Source organism: Cibotium barometz, chromosome 5, assembly GCF_041138505.1.
Source record: "Cibotium barometz isolate CiBa-2024 chromosome 5, ASM4113850v1, whole genome shotgun sequence".
Taxonomy (NCBI): domain Eukaryota; kingdom Viridiplantae; phylum Streptophyta; class Polypodiopsida; order Cyatheales; family Cibotiaceae; genus Cibotium; species Cibotium barometz.
The window spans coordinates 13,899,462-13,923,400 of record NC_141050.1 but is presented as its reverse complement, the minus strand read 5'-3'; positions in this window follow the sequence as shown (position 1 = coordinate 13,923,400).

The following is a 23,939-nucleotide window of genomic DNA, read 5'->3' as shown; positions in this document are numbered from 1 at the left end:
TATAGTCCGTTCATGCTTATGTATGGGCATCAATCCAGGGCACCTGTTGATGTCAGTCTTAACATTGAGCTTGATGCATCGAAGGATTTCTTGCATGATATGCATGAAATGCTGACCCAAGCTCAATGATGGCATCTAGAGTCTCATTCACTTTATCCACAAAAACAGAACCCCCAGAACTATCCTCAATCGTACTAGTCTCATCTTGTTTAGCACTAGGCCCAGGTTGAGGTTGATGCTCCTCATGCACTTCTTGGGATGTAAAAGTTGGATCCCTCATGTTTTGTTTAGAGGCATCTTAAGAACTAATGGATGCACTTTTAGTTCGCTTGTTTCGGATCTTTTTCCTCCTAGTGGTCTTTTTTCTATTGGACTGTAGGGTCTTGTCCACTAGATTTGTCTTTGCATCCCTAGTTCGAGGTGTCTCATCTGTTTGTATTTCGGCATTTCGTGTCTGTGATCTAGTCATGACTCTAAGTGGCACGACATCCTCATTCTCAGATGAAGGTGGTGATGGAACTGCTCCTACAAGGTTGAGTGAGACCTTTGGTTGAGAGGTGTCTTCCTCATGTGGTTTCAGTAGACAATCCTTTGGGAAGTGTTCTACACAACACCCTAGACAATACCTTTCAATAGGTGGAAACTGTCTATCAGGAATGCTGAAGATGGAGCACGGTTTTATGCTGATAGGGGACGCTCACCTCGATCTTTTGAGCCAGGAGTATTGGTTTATTTGAAAGTTCCTAAAGATTCTCAAACTTCATCAATAGGAAAGTGCTTAAAATTATCTCCTAGATATTGTGGTCCATTTCGAGTTATACGTCGGATTGGCATGGTTGTGTGTATGAACTAAAACTACCTCCACATGTCAAAGTTTATCCAGTCTTTCATGTCAGTAGACTGACAGAGAAGCTGAGAGGTGAGGATAACAAAGTTACTCCTCAAGAACTCGTTGAAGTCGAAGACTTATCCTATTTTCCACATGAACCTAAAAAGGTACTTGAATTTAGGGAAAGGAAACTTCATAGTCGCTTAATCTCTGAGGTTAAAATTAAGTGGAAAGACATAGAAATTGAGGATTCAACTTGGGAGGCAGTTGAGAACATTCAGCACAGGTCACCCTTGTTTTCATTGCAAGAGTGCAATGTTTTAAGAGAGGGAAAGTATGTTATGTGCACATTATACGTGCATATACTAGGAGGCTGACCCACCCTAGGCATGTGAGCATGGGAGCATGGGAACATGCTCTAGTGGGACAAGGGTTAGGTCTAACCTTGGGTTGAGGTTAGGGTCAGGCAACCAAGGGTTACACATAGAAATGGAGAGTTGAGTCACTTGAGGGCCCTCCTATATAATAGGGGCATGGGGCACTCTCAAGGGATGTTATCTTGTGTAGACCATTGTATCTACTCTCTTTCCATTTCATGCTAGAGCTATGTGCTATTGGATTGAAGTCATATCTCTTAGTGGTATGGAACACCAAGGTTAGGTATGTGGTACTTTATTGTATTGATGTGTGTACCCTTGGGCTCCGGCCGGGGGGGGGGGGGGGGAGGTGGGTGGATGAGTATATGCCTTTGTTTTATGCATGTTTATGCATAGTTAATAGCTAGAGAGATCTTTAGGGTTTAACAGTGGTATCAGAGCAGTCTCTAATTAATTTTTGATTTTTTTTCTCCTCTAGGTTTTCTCTCATTATTCTAAAATTTTAACATTTTTTAAGTAATTTTAACATTTACTAAGCAAAAAATGTTATTTTTTGAATTGTTTTGGTGGCCTATACATTGGGAATGTTAATATGGTAGTCGAAAAGCGGTGGGTCTCGACTTGTTGGATGGACGTATCGACGTTGCGAGGAAATTCCCGTGAGTGAAAAAGCTATTTTTCTCTATTTTTATTATTAAAATAAGCATTTTACAGATTTTTTACCAAAATACCGCACATGGTATTTGTGGATATTTTTTTTAAAAAGGATTCCCCTATATCTCGATAAATTTAGGAATTTTCTCCTTATTTTTAGGATATTGTTTGAGCATGAAGTGGTAATTTTAGGCATTTTTAATGTGTTTTTACGAGTTTTTCCCACAAGCGTGTGGGTTGGAAAATATAATTTCCTACTAGAAATTAAAGAATTAAATTTCTCTGATGCATGTATGCACTGTTGGGTTCTTTCCCATGTGCACGGGGTTCTTTTTCTCTCCTCCGTCAAGATTTTCTTCTCTTTCCTCTTTTCTACGTGGGAACCTCTTATGAGGAGATTTTTTACTATTATTTATTATAATTGAAGTAGAAGAAAAACGATGAAGAAGTGGAAGAAGAAATTGATGGAGAAGGGGAACGTGGTGGAGGAGCTTGACTCTCCCCGCTCCCCTCTCCCACTCCAAATCACACATCGCATGGGGGAGTTTTTTTCCCATCCGCGGCTGTTTTCCCCCCCCACGATTCAACATTTTTTTAAAATAAAAAAGCTTTACAATGCTTTTGATTAAAGCTTCTTCTTTTTTTTAAAGAGAATTTAAATTTTTTCTTTTCTAAGATTTTTTTTTTTAAAATCTCTTGAGACCTTTCATTTTTTGAATTCTGGAATTCTTTGACCTTCTAAATTTTGAGTTTTCTTTATCTCTTCATTTTTTTCTCAACCCTTGACTTTCTGTATTCCGGGATGACCTTTTGGGTTTCGAAATTTTTTTTACCATTCCTATTCTAATGCGTTCGGGTGTATTAAAATTTTTGAAACATTTTCGAAAATTTGTGGAAAATTAGACAAAAGTTATTTCAAATTTTTGGAATATCCGGGTTTGGTGACCGGCATGTGGTGTGTCCATTCGGGCACCCATGACCGTTCAAATTCCTTAAAAAATCTATTTTTTGCCCACAAAATTAGTAAATCCATTGAAATTACAAATTTTGATTGGATTTGAGAATTGTTGGGCAAAATTGAAAATTTTCAGATCGATGGGATTCTCGAGGTAATTTCATTTTATAACTACCAAAAATTAGGAAAATTCTAGATATTGGTTTTGAAATCCTAGAAATTGGTATTTTTGAAATATCATTTATATTTTGGTAAATTTCATTCCTAAAAGTTTCTGGAAAATTTTAGATTTAGAGTGCCATAGGAGGATAGAATTTGGTGGAGTTCAAAATTAGAAAATTTTGAAACCCTTGAAAATTAGAAAAATTTAGAAAAAAATCATGATAAATTTTGTTTCTCAAGAATTTATTATTTTCGAGGGTTATTTGGTATTGTAGTACGTTATCACGTGCTCACATTATATAGATGCAGGTTATTCGGATATTATTAATGTGATTATGCCTTGTATTAATAGTTATTTTTGTTTGGATTGATTCTAGACGGTGTTTTCGTGATTTTTTGCCATTGTTTAGCCACCAAATGCTAATTAAAGCATTTTTTCTTATGTGTAATCGATTCTAGTGAATTAATTTGCTAGAGAATTTGGTCAAGGGTGGTCAAAGGGAAGTGTAAATCGTGATTTTTAGAGATCATTATTACCATGGCTCATATTGACTTCTCAGTCAATGATAACGTCGATGAGATGTGTGATCATGCCGACTCAGGAAGGGAAGATCTTAAATTCCAAGTTGAAGAAGAGGAGGCTATTGGAAAGAGTGAATTTATGGAAGTGACATAGCATCTAGAAGCAACTATTGCCAAATGCAATGACGAGATGGAGTCGCTGAAGATGTAGATTTTGACTCTACAAAAGGCTCTTTTAGCGGTGTCTCCTACTCCTACCAGAACAGTTGCTCCATCTTTTGCACCAAATGTGTACGACGGGTGAGAAAAAAGAGGACTCAAGAATGTGTAGATGCATGGCTCAATAGGTGGACTACACATTTTGCCTTTCATACATTCACACATGTGCAAAAGCTGCAGATGGCGCAAGGATTATTGAAGGGGAAGGCATTAACTTGGTGGAAGGATCTCAAAGATGATTCCATTCCTACCACTTGGCATAATTTTGAAGAAGCTTTCAAAAAAGAGTTTGTCCAACCAGAGGATGGATTCGAAATAATTACCAAGCTTGTAAAAAATATCATGGGAAATCAGTATTTTGATAATTATGTGCAAAAATTTAGACAATTGGCTGCCAAAGCCAAGTTAGATGATCATACCTTGTGTGGGATTTTCATCAATGTTCTAGCTCATGACTAAGAAATGTAAGGTCAAAACAGTTGAGGGAGCTATTCAGGAAGCTCAGGTTTTTCATAAGACTATGGCGGTGTGTAACACTTCAAAACCATCGTCTAATGAAAGGAAATCCACGTTCACTTTTTCAAATAGTGGACAAAAAAGAAAGTTGGTTTTCACCAAAACTAAAAAATTTTGACGCCTACAAGAAGTAGAAATTTGTAAATAAGGATAACATCACATGTTTCAAATGCAAGGAAACAGGCCACATGAAGAAATTATGTCCTTTGAATGGAGCTACAACACCTTCGGTGCTTAGGCAAAAGGCGGCACCGAAGAAGTTTATACCAAAGAAATTTATGCCATTACAGAACTTCAAGGTAAATTTTCTCAAGTCAATATTATGCATCTTGAAGAAAGCCAATGTTCAAACTATACTTTTAGTAAAGACGTTTTTGGTCCAAATGAATTATTTTGTGTTTATGGATCAATAAAAAGACATCATGTTCATATTTTGTTTGACCCTGGTAGTACTCACAATTTTATTTACAACGTTGTGGTACAGAGGATGAAGCTCGAAACCACACATAATGATCACATGTACAAGGTCAGGATGGCTGGAGGACAAGTCCAATTCTAGGACAAGAAGGTGTCAAAACTACCATTAGACATCCAATTGTACTCAGATAGACTTGAATTTCATGTCATGAGCTTGGGTCATGTAGACATTATTTTAGGGATGGAATGGTTTCATCAAAAAAATAAGGATTTTTCTGTTGATTAGGTCAAACATTTGATATCTTTCCATCACAATGGAAACCTTGTTACTCTTAAGGGAAACATTGTTGTACCTAAGGAAACTTTTATTACTAAGCTTGAGTTAATGGAAAATCTTTTTAACCTATGAACTTTTCCAATTGGCTATGGATCAAAGCGGATATCATTAGATCCGTATTACAGAGGAAGATGTTCCTAAAACAGCTTTTAGGACTCGTTATGGCCAGTATGAATTTTTATATTACCTTTTGGTCTCACTAATGCACCAGCAAATTTCCAACAGATGATGAATGATTTATTTCGGGATCTATTAGGAAAATGTGTGGTGGTTTTCTTAGATGATATTTTGATATACAATAAAACTTTAGCTAAGTATGAGGATCATCTTAAAGAGGCTCTAGGAAGGCTTGGGAAGGAGAAACTACATTGTAAATTATCTAACTGTGATTTCTTCAAGAAGGATATGTTATACTTGGGTCATAAAATCTCTCAAGATGGCTTAAGTATAGATTTGGATCGGATTCAAAAGGTTTTGGAATGGCCAGTTCCGTGTATGGTCAAGCAGTTAAGATCTTTCTTAGGTTTCATGGTATTTCTTCGAAAATCTATCAAGGATTATGCAAAGCTAACAGTGCCTTTTACCAACCTTCTTGTTAAGGGTAAAAATAAGAAGTCCAAATGTCTCATTAAGTGGAATGAGAAGCTACACCAAATCTCTCATTGAGTGGAATGAGAAGATTTAAGGAACTTTCGATACTTTGAAAAATAAAGTTCGAGATGCCACCTGTGTTAGGCTTGCCAGATCCTAGTAGGACTTACATTGTTGAGACTAATGCTAGTGATTTTGAGGTAGGTGGAGCTTTGTTCTAGGATGGGAAGTCTATGGCCTTTGAGATTAAGAAACTCAATGATGCATAGACTAGGTACCTATTTCAGAAGGAAGAGCTGTATGCGATCATTTATGCTTTAAAGGCATGGAGACAGTATCACCACGGGTCTCAGTTTATGGTCTTGATATATCACCAGTCTTTGCAGTTCATTTGTGATCAACCGAGCTTGAAAGGTAGAAAGGCCATATGGGCTGAGTTGATGCAGGATTTTGATTTCATGATTAAATACAAGAAAGGTAGCTTAAATCGCATTGCTGATGCGTTGAGTCAAATTGGTGAAGTTAACAAACTTAGCTTCACGAAAATTATTTCTAGCTTGTACGATTCACAGAGGGGAAAATGCAGTACATATATTTTCTTTGGAAAATATTAGAATTTGGCAAAATCAGGGTCCAACTCTGAGGTAGATCAAAACCTGGTGAATGATAGAAAAGCCAACCAATTTTTATTCAGAATTGTCTTTTTTTCTGAAATGATAAGGTTTGCGTGCCAGATGTGCCGAAAATTAAAGTGAGGATCCTATTTGAGTGCCACAATGCACCATCAACTGGACATCTTGGCATACAGCGTACCTTGGCTTTGGTTAGAAGGACATTTTATTGGCAAAAAATGAAGGATTTCGTTCAGAATTATGTGGTCAAGTGTCATGAGTATCAGATTAATAAGGTAGAGCACCTTAAATCTATTGGGTTATTACATCATTTGGATATTCCGTCTCGAAAGTGGAAAAGTATTTCCATGTATTTCATTACGAGACTTCCACGTACCAATAGGGGTCACGATGCCATTTGGTTAGTCATGGATAGATTAACAAAGATGGCTAGGTTTTTACCCACAAAGACAACGGTTAAAGCGTCAAAATTGGCTTACCAATTTGTCGAGCAACTGTTTAGACTGCATGGTCTACCTTCTGATATTGTCAGAAATAGGGACTCTAAGTTCACGGCTCATTTTTAACAGGAAGTTTTCAAGAAATTGGAAACTACTTTGAGTATGAGTTCCTCTGATCACCTGCAGTCTGATGGCAAACAGAGCGTATGAATCAAATTGTAGAGGATGTGCTTCATGCATATTTCTCTAAAAAACCATCGAGTTGGAAAAAATATCTTCCAATAATGGAATTTGCCTATAATAGTCCTAAGCATTCGGCTACTGGTTATAGTTCGTTTCATGCTTATGTATGGGTATCAACCCAGGGCACCTGTTGATGTCGGTCTTAAGGACATTTCTTGATGCATCATGGATGTCTTGTGTGATATGCAAGAAATGTTGACCCAAGCTCAGGATTCTATCAGGAGTGCTTAGGATAAAGCATAGTTTTATGCTGATAGGAGACGCTCACCTCGGTCTTTTGAGCCAAGCACATTGGTTTATTTGAAAGTTCCTAAAGATTCTCAGACTTTGTCAACAGGAAAGTGCTCAAAATTATCTCCCATATATTGTGCTCCATTTCGAGTTATATGTCAGATTGGCACGACTGTGTATGAGCTAAAACTACCTCCACATGATGCCAGAGTTCATCCAAGAAACTTCATAGTCACTTAATCCCTGAGGTTAAAATTAAGTGGAAAGATAGGGAAATTGAGGATTCGACTTGGGAAGCAATTGAGAACATTCAGCACAGGTTACCCTTCTTTTCATTGCAAGAGTGCAATGTTTTGAGAGAGGGGAAGTATGTTATGTGCACATTATATGTGCATATACTAGGCTAGGCATGTGAACATGGGAGCATGGGAACATGCTCTAGTGGGGCAAGGGTTAGGTCTAACATTGGGTTGAGGTTAGGGTCAAGCAACCAAGGGTCACACATGGAAATGGAGAGTCAAGAGTCACACTTCAGGGCCCTCCTATATAATAGGGCATGGGGAACTCTCAAGGGATGTTCTCTTGTGTAGACCATTGTATCTACTCTCTTGCCATTTCATGCTAGAGCTATGTGCTGTTGGATTGAAGTCATATCTCTTGGTGGTATGGGAAATCAAGGTTAGGTATGTGATACTTCACTGTATTGATGTGTGCACCCTTGGGCTTGGGGGTGGTTGGGTGGATGAGTATATGCCTTTGTTTTCTACATGTTTATGCATGGTTAATAGCTAGAGAGATCTTTAGGGTTTTAACATCTTCTTTGGCAATTGTGGCACCACTACTAGAAACATGATTTTTTGTGGGCATTGTAATAGTAGGCCTTGCACCCAAGTGTAATCTAGATGTATTGGTTACCTCGCTAGATGCGGCAACTTGTGTGACATGCCCACATCCTATGATACTACAATATCCTCTGGGTTTTTTATGAAGCCCTTGGATTGTAAATGCGTCCATGGAAGCATTTTGTGAGGGGTTGAGATGACAAGAGTGAGGGGAGGGAGAGGCTTGAGGGGCATGTGAGGCACTTGTGAGGGGCGATTTGAGGAAAAGAGAGCACGAGGGGCATGTGAAGCACAATTTAAGGAGATCATAAGGGGCGTGTGAGGGGCAATTTGAGGGAGAGAGATCATAAGGGGCGTGTTGGCCATGAGAGAGCAAGTTCAGGGAGCGGGGTGACGAGTTTAAGAAGCTGTTAGATAGGCTATCTAACGACGACTTCCATTGTCTCACAGCAGGCGCAGGTGTGTTGCATGCGTAACACACTGTGCTACCATGTGTATTGCCCAAACACATGGGAGTGCCATGTTGACGCCACATGTAATGCCCGCATTCGAGCATTACATGTGGTACATACTCATTGGTGCCACGTGTAATGCTCGAGCACAAACTTACACATGGCACCAATCAATCTATGTGCCACGTGTAGCACGAGCATGGCATTACACATGGCACCAATTAGTATATGTGCCACGTGTAATGCCCGAGCACAACAGCACTACATGTGGCACCAATCACTATGTGTTATATGTAATGCCCAAGAAAGGCATTGCATGTGGCACTAATTAGTATGTGCCACATGTAGTGCCCAAGAACAGCATTACACGTGGCACATACTCACAAGTATGTGCCACTTGTAATGTCCTTACGTGGGCATTATAGATGGTGTGCCACATTTTATACCCGTGTTTAGGCATTACACATGGCATGGCCACACCATGCCATGTGTAATCCATTACACGTAGCCATGCCACATGTATTGCCCAAACTCAGGCATTACACGTGGTATGTGCCACATGTAATGCCCATATTCAGGCATTACACATGGCATGCCACGTGTACTACACGTGTAGGGGTAGTATACGTGGTGCACCACATGTACATGTACATACATACATACATACATACATACATACATACATATATATATATGTATGTATGTATGTATGTATGTATGTATACATATATATGTATGTATGTATGTATATATATACATACATATATGTATGTAAACATACATATGTATGTATGTATGTATGTATACATATATATATATGTGTGTGTGTGTGTGTGTGTGTGTGTGTGTATGTATGTATGTATGTATGTATATACATATATGTATACATATATATATACATATGTCCAAAGAAAGTTGAAGGAGCTTGCCGACCCGCATTCGCAGTCGGGCATTTCTAAAACTTTGTACGTTTTAAATATAGCATTACCCAAAGAAGTACTAAAGCCTATTTAGTCCTAATTATTCTCATAACCAATGTTTTCACTTTGATTTCATTCAATCTCCTGTTTTTTTGGTATATTCACGTGGGAATGGAAGAGATTCTGGCAGATCATGTTCACCATGAAATCAGATCTCGATTCTCCTGGCCCTAGGGCCAAGCTTCCAAGAACAAATATACATCATCTTAAACACACACACACACATATACATATATATATATATATATATGTATATATATACATATATGTATATATATGTCAAAAAGGTTATCAAGGTCATGGAGATTCCTAGGCAATATAATGGTGATATTACATTTGAGTTCCCACCAACCATGGGATCATGTGCAAGAATAGACTCCATGGAGCATAAGTATAATCCCCACTGGTGGTCAAAGCCGTAAACCTCCAACATTGCCTTCCTTGAAGTGTGTCACAAAAAGGAAGCCATTGCCTATGTAGTTTGAAGTGTGTGAATGAGCTTTGTCCATGCTTAAAGAACCATAAGATCTCAAGCACGTCACATTTTACTGGAAGGATGCTAAAGGCATCGACCCACTAGGCGAGGAGTGCAGAGCAATTCATCTTGAAAGCTCCTTTGCCATTATTGCTAAGTGATGGTGATGTGCATTGCCACATGAAATTTGTACATCTATTATGTGATTGCCTTCGATAAGACAATGAGCCGATTAATGATACACATTGGTGTCCACCATCAACAAGATCGCAATGCCATGACAAGAAAGTTACAAATGTGTGTGTAAAAAGAAACCATGATGGTGGAAACAATGCTAGTGCAAGAAGTTGGTTCCTCACATTTCATTAGGGAACAAGATTTCATCAACATTGCAGAGGAGATGGGACGATGACTAGTGGAAGACAGCTAGTAAATTAAATTGGTTAGACAGTTATGTTTTTATAAATGAGTTATAAAAACCTAGATAAGTGAAGATATCTACTCAAAGAGGCACTTACCTTTTGTAAGACGGTGCTCCAAACATATAAAGCAGTCTTACCTTGTACATGCTTGCTTAAGACTAGTAATATAGGCCATACCATTTTTAAGTTTTGTCTATCTACTGTGAAAACTAGTCACTTATGTGTATAAGTCATTTTTGAAAATAAGCAATAGACAGTCATTCCCTTTGTAAGATTCCTCCCTCCAGCTTTTGAGATGTAAAGGTGTAGGTACCTCCCCTTTAGTCTCTTGTAATCATTCCCCCTCAGAAATGGGAAAAAAACTTGTTTTACCCTGTTTTGGCCTAGAGAGAGAGAATGTTCTAGAGAGAGATAATACAAATTTGAGATATTTTTGGATACAAAAATTCTCCTGAGATCTAAAATGAATTCCCCTGAAATAGAAGTTCAAAATGAACTTTCCTAGGAATTAATTGAATATGTGTATAAGAGACCTTAGCCTAGGGGTCTACATTTTCAAAAAAAATGGATTAAGGTCCAAAGCAGGTTCCAAAGGGCCAATAGGATTAATCCAAGTGTTGGGATGACAAAAATGCAAAGAATAAAATAAAATACCCCAAAAATGAGTAAATGCTCACATAAGATGAAGAGTTGGCTGTGAGTACAGGGTTTATTAACTAAAAATTAAGGTATATTAGTTAAAAAAAAAGGATATTTTGGTAAAATGATGCATTTTTTACACCTCAATAAGGAGGGAAATCCACTTGAGGTAGGCACCTTTTTTATCATCATTGCTTGACATTTTTAATTCAAAAAAATCAAGATACTTTCTCTCCTCTCTCCTCTCTCCTGATGCAAACTGGATAAAAAAGGGAGCCAAACTGGTCTCAAACTTGTCGAAATTGGATCAAACTAAAGCTCGAAGCCTCTAGAACCCAGTTGGACTTGGTTAGTGGCCTCCCTCATCTATAAAAAGACCCTCATTCCTTTGTATTTTCATCTTTAAGTAATACCATGCCACTATTATCTCTAAATTATCATATTTATATTATTCTTCTATTTTGCCTCTTAAGCTTCTCTATTCTCCATCCACTCTTGGAGATTACCCTCCCCCTCTTGGTGGCCACCAAGGACTTTCTTGTGGGCTTCACTTCTAGCCAAAGAATCAAGCTAAATTCAAAGGTAAACCTAATTTAATGGGTTTTTTTCAATTCTCTCAATGATTTTCTTCTTCTCAACCCCTCTAATTCTTGAGAAGCTTTCAATTGAATGGTTTTCTCCTGAAATCAAGCTCTCCAATGATTCATAATGCTTAAATGTTTTAATGCTAATTTTTATGCTTAATAATACATGCTTTTTGTTAATCAATCTGTCTTTTGGAAAGATTAACCATCTTTATGGTTAGGTCCTTGGTAGAAGGATGGTTCTCATTCATAATTTCATTATCTTAAACTAATCTCTAGGATTGACAAGCTAGAGAAAAGGATTAGTTATTTTTATGATTTTTAATCTAGTAAAAATGATGATTAAGTCTTGATTATGAGTAAGAAAAATCATATTAATTCATTCTAAATTGAAAGAGGGTTATGCTAACATTTTTAGAAATGAGAAATGGTTATTTTAGAATAATCAAGAGATTTATTCATAATTATACTTATAATTATGATTATAATTATGTTATGTATGCATAATTTAATTTTTTTCTAAAAGAAGAGTTCCTATCATATTTTCATTACAAGTTTTCATTTTAAAATTAGAATGTTGAACATTTCTAGTATATGCACCAAAGCTCTGGCAAAATTTTTCAGAAAAGAGATAAATCTTATTTTTATGCATAATTTTAAATAATTCAAAAAGAGGAATTCCTATCATATTCTAGGTAGAGATATTTTTATACAAAAAGAATGATTTTTATCATTTTTATCATTTTTATGGAAAATACTTTTATAGTATTTATGCATATTTATTTAATTAGAGAAAAGATAAATTTTTGATATATTTATTTAAAAGAGGAATTTCCATGATATTCTAGATTCAAACATTTAAATGTTAAAATAGGAATTTTTGGCATATTTCAAAATATGAGTATTTTTATTTATTTATCAAAAGTGGAATTTTGAGTATTATCATTTTATGGGAATAAATTTATGCGAAATAAATTTTATGCAAAAAGAGGAGTTTTGAGCATTATTCAGTTGTCAGAAAAAGTAAAGAAGGGTATGCACAAATTTTCTAGAATCATTCAATTTATGAGAATTATGGAAATGATTCATTTAAATAATTTGATTAGTGTTTATACTGAAAGAAGAAATATGGGTATAATTGATTTTGTAAATCCCATGAATCTTTTATTCAAAAAGAAGAATATTGAGTATATCTTATTTTGAGAAATTTGAGAAAGAATGTGAAAATATTCATCGGGAAAACTTGGATAATTCTTAATTAGAAAAGGAATTTTGAATACTTTTAACCTTTGGAAATTCGAAGTATACGTCTAGATTCTTGGAAGATAGAATCTTGGAGTACTTTCTAAACGAGAAAAGGACTTCACAGAAAAAGACCAGAAACACGCTTAGTAAATGAAATGAAATCACAATACGTGAATGCTCTTCCTGATTTTTTACTATAAATTTCTAATAAAGTTCATTTTTCCTTTTTAAACCTTCAACAACACTCCAATACTCAGATTCAATAGAATCGAGAAAAAGTTATCTTTAACTAAGCCAAGCAGTTGGTAAAAACTTAAAAAAAAGTTCTATCAGTATCGAGAGTAGAGTAACTGTACTTTCAACCTAAGTTGAATGGATGTAAAATGATGTGATATGATGTGACGTGATGTGATGTGGATCTGGATAGATGTAAATGGATGTGACGTGATGTGATGTGGATCTAGATAGATGTAAATGGATGTGACATGATGTGATGTGGATCTGGATAGATGTGAATGGATGTGACATGATGTGATGTGGATCTGGATAGATGTGAATGGATGTGAATGGATGTGAATGAATGTGAATGGATGTGAATGGATGTGAATGAATATGAATGGATGTGATATGATGAGAATGGATCTGAATGGATGTGAATGGATGTGTTATGATCTGAGTGGATGTGAATGGATGTGTTATGATCTGAGTGGATGTGAAATGATGTGAATGGATGTAGGACGATGTGAATGGATGTGATTGGATGTGGAATGATGTGAATGGATGTAGGATGATGTGAATGGATATAGAATGATGCGAATGGATGTGGGATGATGCAATGTGAATAGACATGAATGGATGAGGAATGATGTGATGTGAATTAATGTAGAAGAATGTCAAATAATGAGAAATGACGTGGAACGATGTGGAAAGATAAGAGTTCCTTGGAAACTGTATTTGTATATAAAATCTATTTTTAAAAGACTGTTTTATGTCAAGAATGTTGGGGAAGCATTTTGACTATCTTCTCGACTAAGGTCGTGAGAGGACCTAAGTGAAAAGGTTGCAAAAACAGCTGACGGAGAGTCAATGAAGGACGTCTCGTGTCGCAAGGTCGACCGAGGTCTTGACCAGCCTCGGTTCGATTAAAATGGTGAACTTACGATCCGGTGAATGAGGGACCAAGGAAGCGGCGGCCTATGAGTGAAGTGCTAGTTGACCTGCGCGAAGAGCCTAGAGGGTGCTGACCATACGGTGCTCGGGCTCTGGGGGTCGTCGAAAATATCCACTCGTGCATCGAGGAAGAAAATGAGTTGGAGTTGTTTTCTGAACATTGGCATGGATCTGGTTGATTGACCTTGCTGGTCTCCAACCGGATGAGTTCATGACCCTTTTATATGGATCTTGTTGATTAATCTAGTTGATCTTCAACGGAGAGCCCATCTGGATTTTTTATGTGATTATATTCCCAGGTACTATGAGCTAGGAAATATTGAAAAGGCCCCTGAGTGAGCAGGTGGTGAGCGTTCTGGTTGCCAATGATGCCATAGGTACACCGATGAATGAATGATTGAAAATTGGACTTCAAGCTAGATATTTTGGAGGATTATAATCAGTGATACTATGGTTTCATTAAAAGTTTGCTTTAAAGATAGCCGAATCTCTGAAAGGCAATTTCATATTGGGTGTGTAAGTGGGTGTGTAAGTGGTATGTCTAAAATGTATTTTGCATGAATCTAGCTAGGGGACCTGGGAACTCTTTTCCCTGGTACCAAGGACAAAACATAACCAAATTTCTAAATGGATCCTATCAATACACTGGTTGGGCGGTTAGCTAACCCATGGGATTGCATAGGGTTTGGCTAGACTGATGGATTCCTAAAATAAGATTCAATTCTATCATCTAAATTATGATAGTTGAAGTAAATTACGGATAATCCTTGTTCTATGGAAAAGAATCAATGACTGTCCCTCTTAACGAGGAAAAAAACGTCTTTATGATCCAAGTGCAAGTTCCTCCCTTGATCCGGCCATGTGACCTACGGGTTCAGTCAAAATGAAGAAGGGTAAATTAAGGCTCTTAACTACGTTAGAATAAATTTTCCCAAAGGAATCGCCTATGCCTTCTGGGCGAGGGAAGTTTTTCCAGGTTTGGTTTTGGGAGAACCGAGGGATTAATCTCTTGTCCCCAGACATCCGTGGGCGAGGTCCCGAGTGGGAGTCTCTGCCCTGCGCATGAAGTTGCTACTTCCGTTGCTAGCACTCCTGAACTCGATGCACAGTTGGGGTAGGGAGTTGGGGTAGGGATCTTTCAGCTACTGCTGGTATCATAGCGAATTAGTTGAAATTGATAAACCAAGAAGCAAGAAATGTCAAACATTTATGAGTTACCAGTAAAAGTTTGTAATTGTGTGATGAAATTCATACACATTGATATTCAGAATGAAGATTCAAAAATTGGGAATTGGGTCTTCAGATGGAAGTACCACAATTGTGTGGAATCCCTGACTTGCTTGAGGTCTAGATATGATGGTATTTACCTTATAGCTCCAAGGACCATGATTACCCATATATACCATGGGTATAATTGCAGCTCTTTACTGACAATATATACGAGTGAATCTAAGAACTTGAAGTTATAAGCAAAAATGCTATCCCAAATGATGAATTCGAATGTTAGTTGATATGATTTTAGAATTTTGGTTGAGCATTGATGAATTGATTTGGATTCTAATTGAAAGATGATGATTTTCAAATTCTGGTTGAAAGAAGATAAGTTGAATAAAGCCACAATGAGGATGAATGGAGAGAATCCTAGTAATGATGTTAGTAACCTGGATGACAATTAAGACTTTCCAACATATCACTATGAGATTAGTGGATCGTGCTGACAGATTGTTTGTTGTCTATTCACCTAGTGGACCTAGTTAAGGAATGACAAATTGAGAACGTGTATAACTGAAATTTCCATGGAAAATGTTCAGATGGAATTTCTGGTATGATGGACCATTATTGTGTCAAGGATATGAATGAATTGATAATGAGTTCTGTATGTTCTTCTTGTAGAAGGGATCTTTATCCCAGGATTCTATGAGGGTTGACCAGACCTTAAGGAACCCCAGAATCAGTTGGATCTAAAGTTAGATTCGAATTATAAATAAAGTGGTCTTTTCACCTGAGCATCTTGGTTAAATTAGAAAAAGGGACTTAACAAGAATTTTCATATTGATAGGATCGTGGATCGAGGTTGTCGTGGTAGGAATGTTAACCCCCAACTCGATGAGGAAGAGCTTGCCCCAAATGTTCGTAAAACTCTTCATAGATCACAGCCTAGACCTTTCAAGGGTGAAGGGGGAAACTTGGGCGAGGCTATGGAGAAGTGGATCGAAGCAATGGAAGAATACTTCGATGTCACTAGATACAATGAGAAGAGTAAAATGGCTCTTGCAAGGCTCAAGATAGTAGAAACACCCAGAGTTACATGGAGAAACCACTGTGAGACAAACCATCTAGATCGAAACACCCAGACATGGAATGATCTCAAGATTTACCTTAGTAAGAGATTCTGACCTCCTGGCTTTTTGGAAACCAAGATGAACGAATTCTTAGAGTTAACAAGGGGAGCATATTGAAGAGTATCACCAAGAATTAGCTCTCCTCCTCAAATACTCACCACCACTGGATGAAGAACAGTTTATGCCCAGGTTCATTCGGGGAATGAACGAACCTTTGGATACCCTGGTAAAGAATGCCAAGCCAGTTTCCATGGCTAAAGCAGTACGGATGGCGAAGGATTTTGCCAATGCCTTTGTTGTGAAGGTTTTGCCAAAGCCAACACCATCATCTTTCAAAAGATTTCTAGCTCCGGAAGGTGATTCCAACTTTCTGCCTCTCCTAAGAGACAACAAGGTCAAACTCAGGATAGGGGAAGTTCCAGAATGGAAGAAAGGTCTTTTTTTCGAAACACAATCCCCTGGAATTCAACTTCAGAAGTTCCACCTTTGAACAAAGAAGTTAAATGCTTTAACAACAAGGATGCGAACTTCGCAGTATGGATTACCCAACTCCTTTTGGATCAAGGTTTTTGGAGCAGGGAAGTCAGGGACCAAGATTCCAGACTCCAACTCCTTCCTTCCAGAGTAATCAGGGTGCTTTTTGTCAAAATCAGGGAAACCCCAGAGGTAGACCCTCTAACCAACCCTTAGTTTCAATGCAAAGTAATGTAAGACCTCAAACTATGCACTGGGGAAATCAAAGAGAGAAGTTCCCAAACCAGCTATCCACTTCCAAGGTAGTAACGCTGGAGGTGATAGAAGAAAAATGAGATGAAAGAGATTATCCTCCAACTACGAGATGAGGACATCTCGCATTTTTTAAGTGGGGTAGGATGTAAGATTCCTCCCTCCAACTTTTGAGATGTAAAGGTGTAAGAACCTTCCCTTCAATCTCTTGTAATTATCCCCCCTCAGAAATAGAAAAAGATCTTGTTTTACCCTGTTTTGGCCTAGAGAGAGAGAATGTTCTAAAGAGAGGTAATACAAATTTGAGATATTTTTGGATACAAAAATTCTCTTGAGATCTAAAATGAATTCCCCTGAAATAGAAGTTCAAAATAAACTTTCCAATAAGCTAAGGGTCCAAAAATTGGATTAAGGTTCAAATAAGGTTCCAAAGGGCCAATAGGATTAATCCAATTGTTGGGAATAAAAGAAAATGCCGTAAAAATGAGTAAATGCTCACATAAGATGAAGAGTTGACTGAGTAGAGGGTTTATTAGTTAAAAATTAAGGTATATTAGTTAAAAAAATGGGATATTTTGGTAAAATGATGCATTTTTGACACCTCAAAGAGGGAAAGCCACTTGAGGAGGCGCCTTTTTTATCCTCATTGCTTGACATTTTCAATTCAAAAAAATTAAGATATTTTATCTCTCCTCTCTCCTAATGCAAACTGGATCAAAAAGGGAGCCAAACTAGATTTAAAAAATTAAGATATTTTATCTCTCCTCATGCAAACTGGATCAAAAAGGGAGCCAAATTGGTCCAAAACTTGTCCAAATTGGGTCAAACTAAAGCTGGAAGCCTCGAGAACCTAGTTGGACTTGGCTAGTGGCCACCCTCACCTATAAATAGACCCTCTGTGAGATCCCTCCGCCTCCTTCGCGCGCCGCGGACTCTCGGTAGCCGAACAATGGAAGCAGTCCCCTCATGTGCGGGGCGGGGTTTCTCACTCGGGGTCTCGCTCTCGAATGTCCGGGCACGAGACTAAGCTGGAGGTCACTCCAAAAACCGAAACTGGGAAAAATTCCCATGCTCGGAAAGCGGGGGCGATTTCGCCATTATGAATTATTTTTTTTTTAAAAACAAATTTTTCTAATGTGATCAATTCTAAGCTATCCTTCAACTGGATAAAACAAATAGAAGGAAACTATCACTGATATAATTTGATCATTTTAGTAAATTCAACGCTTTTTTCCTGATCCAGGTCAGGCACAGCCGTTGATCTACTTATTGAAAAATTTATCAGGAGATTATCTAACTACTTGAATCTTAGCGTAATCCTAAGATTTTAAAATTTGATTATTAAAACTCCACTGATTCCAGCCTAACCCCATCCGGCCCATCGGTTAGCCACCACCCTACCACTGGAATCGGTGGAACCAATTAAGTACTCACCCACCCATAATTGAATTGCCTTTCTTAACTTTAGCTTTAGAAAACAGATACGCACGCACTCCTCTTTATTAAAACTTTAATAAAAACAATCCTTGATAAACAATTTACGATTTATACATGTCATACTTCAAAATTTTCATTGAGTCCTTGTTTCTCAACAAAACAGTATCACTCTGGACTCTCCGTTGAGACCAGCAAGTCAACAACGAGATCCAGTGATAGATTATAAAAAAAAACATAGGTCCATCATATAATATCTTCCTCGACATACGCATGGATGTCCTCGGCAGCGCGAGCCCGTGCATCGCCTGGTCAGAACCCTCCAGGATCCTCCTTAGGTGTCCTGGCACTTCACTCAGGGACCGCTTCGTCGGCCCTCGTCCATCGTACCGGAAGCGCACCATTTTAACCATACCGAGGCTGGTCAAGACCTCGGCAAGCCTTGCCGCGTGAGCTGTCCCTCGAGCACTCCCCGCCAGCTGTTGCAACCGAACTTCCCTTAGATAAACATATATGCCAAATGCTCCCTCCGGCATTCTGGCGTAAGACAGTCTTTTAAGAAGGCAGGGTTTCTATGCAAGTTTACAGTTTTGATTTTTGTTTGAATACCATGAGTATATCATAAATCCCTAGATCCAATTTTCAATTCCAAACAGAATTCTTCAAATTCTGTTAACTTGATTCTTAGATCAAAGTCACAAGTCTTAACTTAGTTTTTGATTCGATGTGATTGAATACATTTTCCCTGAACTGGGCACATCGTCATTGATTGAAACTCACGAAGGAATTAGGTCTTGATCAATAATCTGAGTCCGAGTTTAGGTCTGAAAGGTTCTCTCTAAATTTATCTTCTCGAAAGGTACTATCTCAGTTTCTCTTTTTCTAAAATTTCCTACGATGAATATTTGTTTACAATTTCAAAACATGGATTTCTCGAGGAATATTCATTTACGTCGATCTCCGATTAAAATTTATCTTTTTTTTTATACCTCTATACATTAAAATCAATTTTTATAAAAGTAACACTTTTATAATAAAAATATATCTTTATACATACTCATATGCATAAAAATGATAAAAGTAACACTTTTGATATAAAAATTTAACCATTATGCATACTTCTATGCATGAAATAAAAATGATAAAAGTAACACTTTTGATATAAAAATTTATCCTTTATGCATACTTCTATGCTTGAAAATAAAAATGATAAAAATAACACTTTTGATATAAAAATTTATCCTTTATGCATACTTCTATGCATGAAAATAAAAATTGATAAAAATAACACTTTTGATATAAAAATTTATCCTTTATGCATATTTCTATGCATGAAAATAAAAATGGTAAAAGTAACACTTTTGATATAAAAATTTAACCATTATGCATACTTCTATGCATGAAATAAAAATGGTAAAAATAACTCTTTTGGTTTAAAAATTTATCCTTTATGCATACTTCTATGCATGAAAATAAAAATTGATAAAAATAACACTTTTGATATAAAAATTTATCCTTTATGCATACTTCTATGCATGAAAATAAACATTGATAAAAATAACACTTTTGATATAAAAATTTATCCTTTATGCTTACTTGTATGCATGAAAATAAAAATTGATAAAAATAACACTTTTGATATAAAAATTCATCCATTATGCATACTTTTATGCATGAAAATAAAAATGGTAAAAGTAACACTTTTGATATAAAAATTTAACCATTATGCATACTTCTATGCATGAAATAAAAATGGTAAAAATAACACTTTTGATATAAAAAATTATCCTTTATGCATACTTCTATGCATGAAAATAAAAATTGATAAAAATAACACTTTTAATATAAAAATTTATCCATTATGCATACTTTTATGCATGAAAATAAAAATGGTAAAAGTAACACTTTTGATATAAAAATTTAACCATTATGCATACTTCTATGCATGAAATAAAAATGGTAAAAATAACACTTTTGATATAAAAAATTATCCTTTATGCATGATATTAAAATTCAATTTCTCCATGATTATAATAAAATTCTTTCAATTAATCTAGGATGATAATTCCTAGAATATGGTAGGAAGTCCTCTTTTTATGCTTTGAATGGAATTATTTTATGCATAATTTTTATAAAAATTTTGCCATAGCTCTGCTACTATGACTGATAAATCTCAATTTTTTCTAAGGGATAAAGCTTATCATTAAGGAAATAATTAAAATGATCTCTAATTGGATCATAAATCCATAATGGATTGAATCATCAATATACATAAACTAAAAGTATAGAAAAAAGCCATTAATTTGGCCTCAAGCATAGCTTAATCTTGGGTTAAGGAAAAGCTTTATGAAAAGCTTGATTTGGATTGAGAATGGGTCATGAGTATGACCATTTCTTGAGTGAGAGAGAGAAATTACATAAAAATCATTAGAATTTAAACATAAATAGAAATTAACTTCAATAGCATTTATTACATTATGTAACTCTTCACTACTATTCAACAATTAACTTCAATAGCATTTAAAAAAAACATACCAATTAAGCTTCTCAAGCTTGAGAGGGATTGAGAAGAGAGAAACATTGAGAAATTATAGAAAAAATCAATATTCACTAATTACCTTACAAATTGCTTGATTCTTTGTTCACGGTAGAGGCCCCCAACCAATCAATTGGTTAAGTATGTTAATGGAGCCACTAATGGGGATTGAAGAAAGAGGGAAGCTCCAAAAACTAGTGAATTATTAAATGAATTCACATTTCTTGGCTTAGGTGGAGTAGAGTAACGATGCATAAACACTATATATTTTTCAACAAGGGGGAGGCTTCTATTTATAGGAAAAATTGAGCTCCTAACCAAACAAACTGATTCTAGAATTTTCCAAATCAGTTTGGTCAATTTTTGACCATTTTTAGGTCAGTTAAGCTAACTTTTTGGAACTAGACTTGAATTAGGAGAGAGGAGAGATGAAATATCTCAATTTTTATGAGTTTAAAACTCATTCAAGCATGTGAAATATGCACCTCCTTTAAAGAACTCCCCTTCCTTACATATGTGTCATAATGGAATCATTTTAATATTGCTCATAATTTTTTTACTAATAAACCTTGTACATTTTCAACTCTTCATCTTATGTGAAATATGCACCTCCTTTAAAGAACTCCCCTTCCTTACATATGTGTCATAATGGAATCATTTTAATATTGCTCATAGTTTTTTGTACTAATAAACCTTGTACATTTTCAACTCTTCATCTTATGTGAGCATTTACTCATTTTTGGATACCCAAAATATCTCATATTTTTAATATTGCTCATAGTTTTTTACTAATAAACCTTGTACATTTTCAACTCTTCATCTTATGTGAGCATTTACTCATTTTTGGGTATCTTCTTTTACAAATTGGATTTATCTCCTCCCTACACATGGATTGATGCTATTGGCCCATATGAACCTTAATTGGACCATAATCCAAAAATTTCTGAAAATCTAGACCCTTAGACTAAGGTCCTTTATACCGGATGGGACAATCTCCACAGGATCCCCTCTATATGTGAAGCTCAATCTCGATGTGAAGGGGCGAGTGGTATTGACGACCATTACCTTAGTTTTACCAAGGTTAATAGTGAGGTCCCGTTGAGTGCAAAAATCTTGCTAGGCATTAAAATGTCTTTGAAGCCACTTGGCTTAATCTGAAGGAGGATGATGTCATCTGCGTAAAGTAGTACGGAGATCAATATGCGTGTAGCCCCGCCTAATCTATCAATGAAGCTCGGGATCTTGTCAATGTAGAGGCAAAAAAGAGTCAGTGATAAGAGGGTAGCCTTGTTTCACCCCAATATTGCTAGAAATCTCTAGCAATATACCTCTTGGAGCTCTCACTCGTCTGGTGAGATGGACTCATAGAGGGTGATGATGCTCCAAACCATGTCAGATGGAACTCCTATCTCTTGTAGAGGCTGTAGGAGGTGGGCTTGGGGTACAATATCAAAAGCTTATCCACAAAGTAGCAGTAAATCCTCTAATGTCATGCTGTACCCTCCTTGATGATGGCAGAGAGGGTGAAGATGTGGTGAAGGGTAGAGTAGCTCCTCCAAAAGCCTACTTGTCCTAAGGCTCTGCATCCCTGTCCCTTTGCAAATGAACAAAGCTCCGCCACTAGCACCGATCCATAGAGTTTGGCCAATGTGTGGCCAATTATGATCATCCTGTAATTATTAGGATCAAGTGGATCTTTGGCTTTGAGGACGGGGGTGAAGGAGTTGGACGAAGAGGGTGGAAATCATTCACAAAGGGTTGCATTGAACATGTAGGTGAGTAGGGGCACCAAAGTATCATCGACATATGAGATGTACTTGGCAATGAGTCTCGTGATCCTAGGTCCACACATTACGTAGTCTACGGATGGCCTTGAGGATCATGCCCCTTGTGAAGAAGGTGGAGGTGGTGGGGGTAGAGGTGGATGATGGGGGATATGATAAGAGGGAGCATGAATCGGAGTGCCACGTGTTTGGGTAGGTGATAGGTGTGGAAGGTGATGTTCTTGGAGTTTCCTCCAAGCCTCTTTACAGTCTGACCTAAGAAGAGTTGTTATAACTTATCCTCTTTTCAATCGTAAAACTCTCGTTTCTTGTGTTGGGTGAGGCGTTGAGAAATCTATTGCGCTTGTAGCGTTTCGTGATTTGCCCAATGCTTAAGATGGGAGTGTGGCTCGGCATTCGTCATCATACCGACAGATCTGGGGCATGGAACCGCAAGGTGGCTTGGCGGTAGACCGCCGTGTGTAGATGAAAGAAGTGGTGGCATGTGTGGAGTATGGTGGTGAGTTGTGGCATGAGGGCAGGTAGGGGGACAATAGGATCTACATCGTGGACTTGGCTATAGTTGTGGTCAAGCTTGTGATCAAAATGGACCTAGGTATAATGTGAGGGGGGTGGTGGCGGGGGGACGGGTGGAGTCAAGTAAAAGAGTGAAAGAGAGGTAGGCATGGTCAACTTCAAAGGGGGGTGGCAGGATGGAGAAGCCAAGGAGAAGATGTCCCAAAGCCGAAGATCCCATCATGTAGTCCACGGTTGCTGATACCTCCTGAGTAAGGGAGGGAGGTGAGGGTGTCAGAGGAGGGCCATCGATACATCACGTTATAGGTAACAAGACCATGTGCAACTCCCAGCTCTAAGAAATGTCTCCCATACACCGTGATCTCCTCATGGTCCTTTGAGGATCTCTGTAATTCTGTGTTAATGATGTCCAACACCTATAGTTTGATACGGTTGTCTAGATCAAGTAGCGGGACCTATTGACTCCCTATCGTGGCGTTGAAGTCCTCGAGCAGGAGGACTTCCCCCAACTGTGAGCACTCCATAATATCCCCATATAACGGTAAGTGCAGTGACTGGCCATGCATGTTGTGCGGCATAAGGGGAGTGGCTCGGTGCAAAATAACACACATCAATGTGGATGACTTTGTCCCTCTAGTAAGCTATAGCTACACCCAAAGATGTTGTC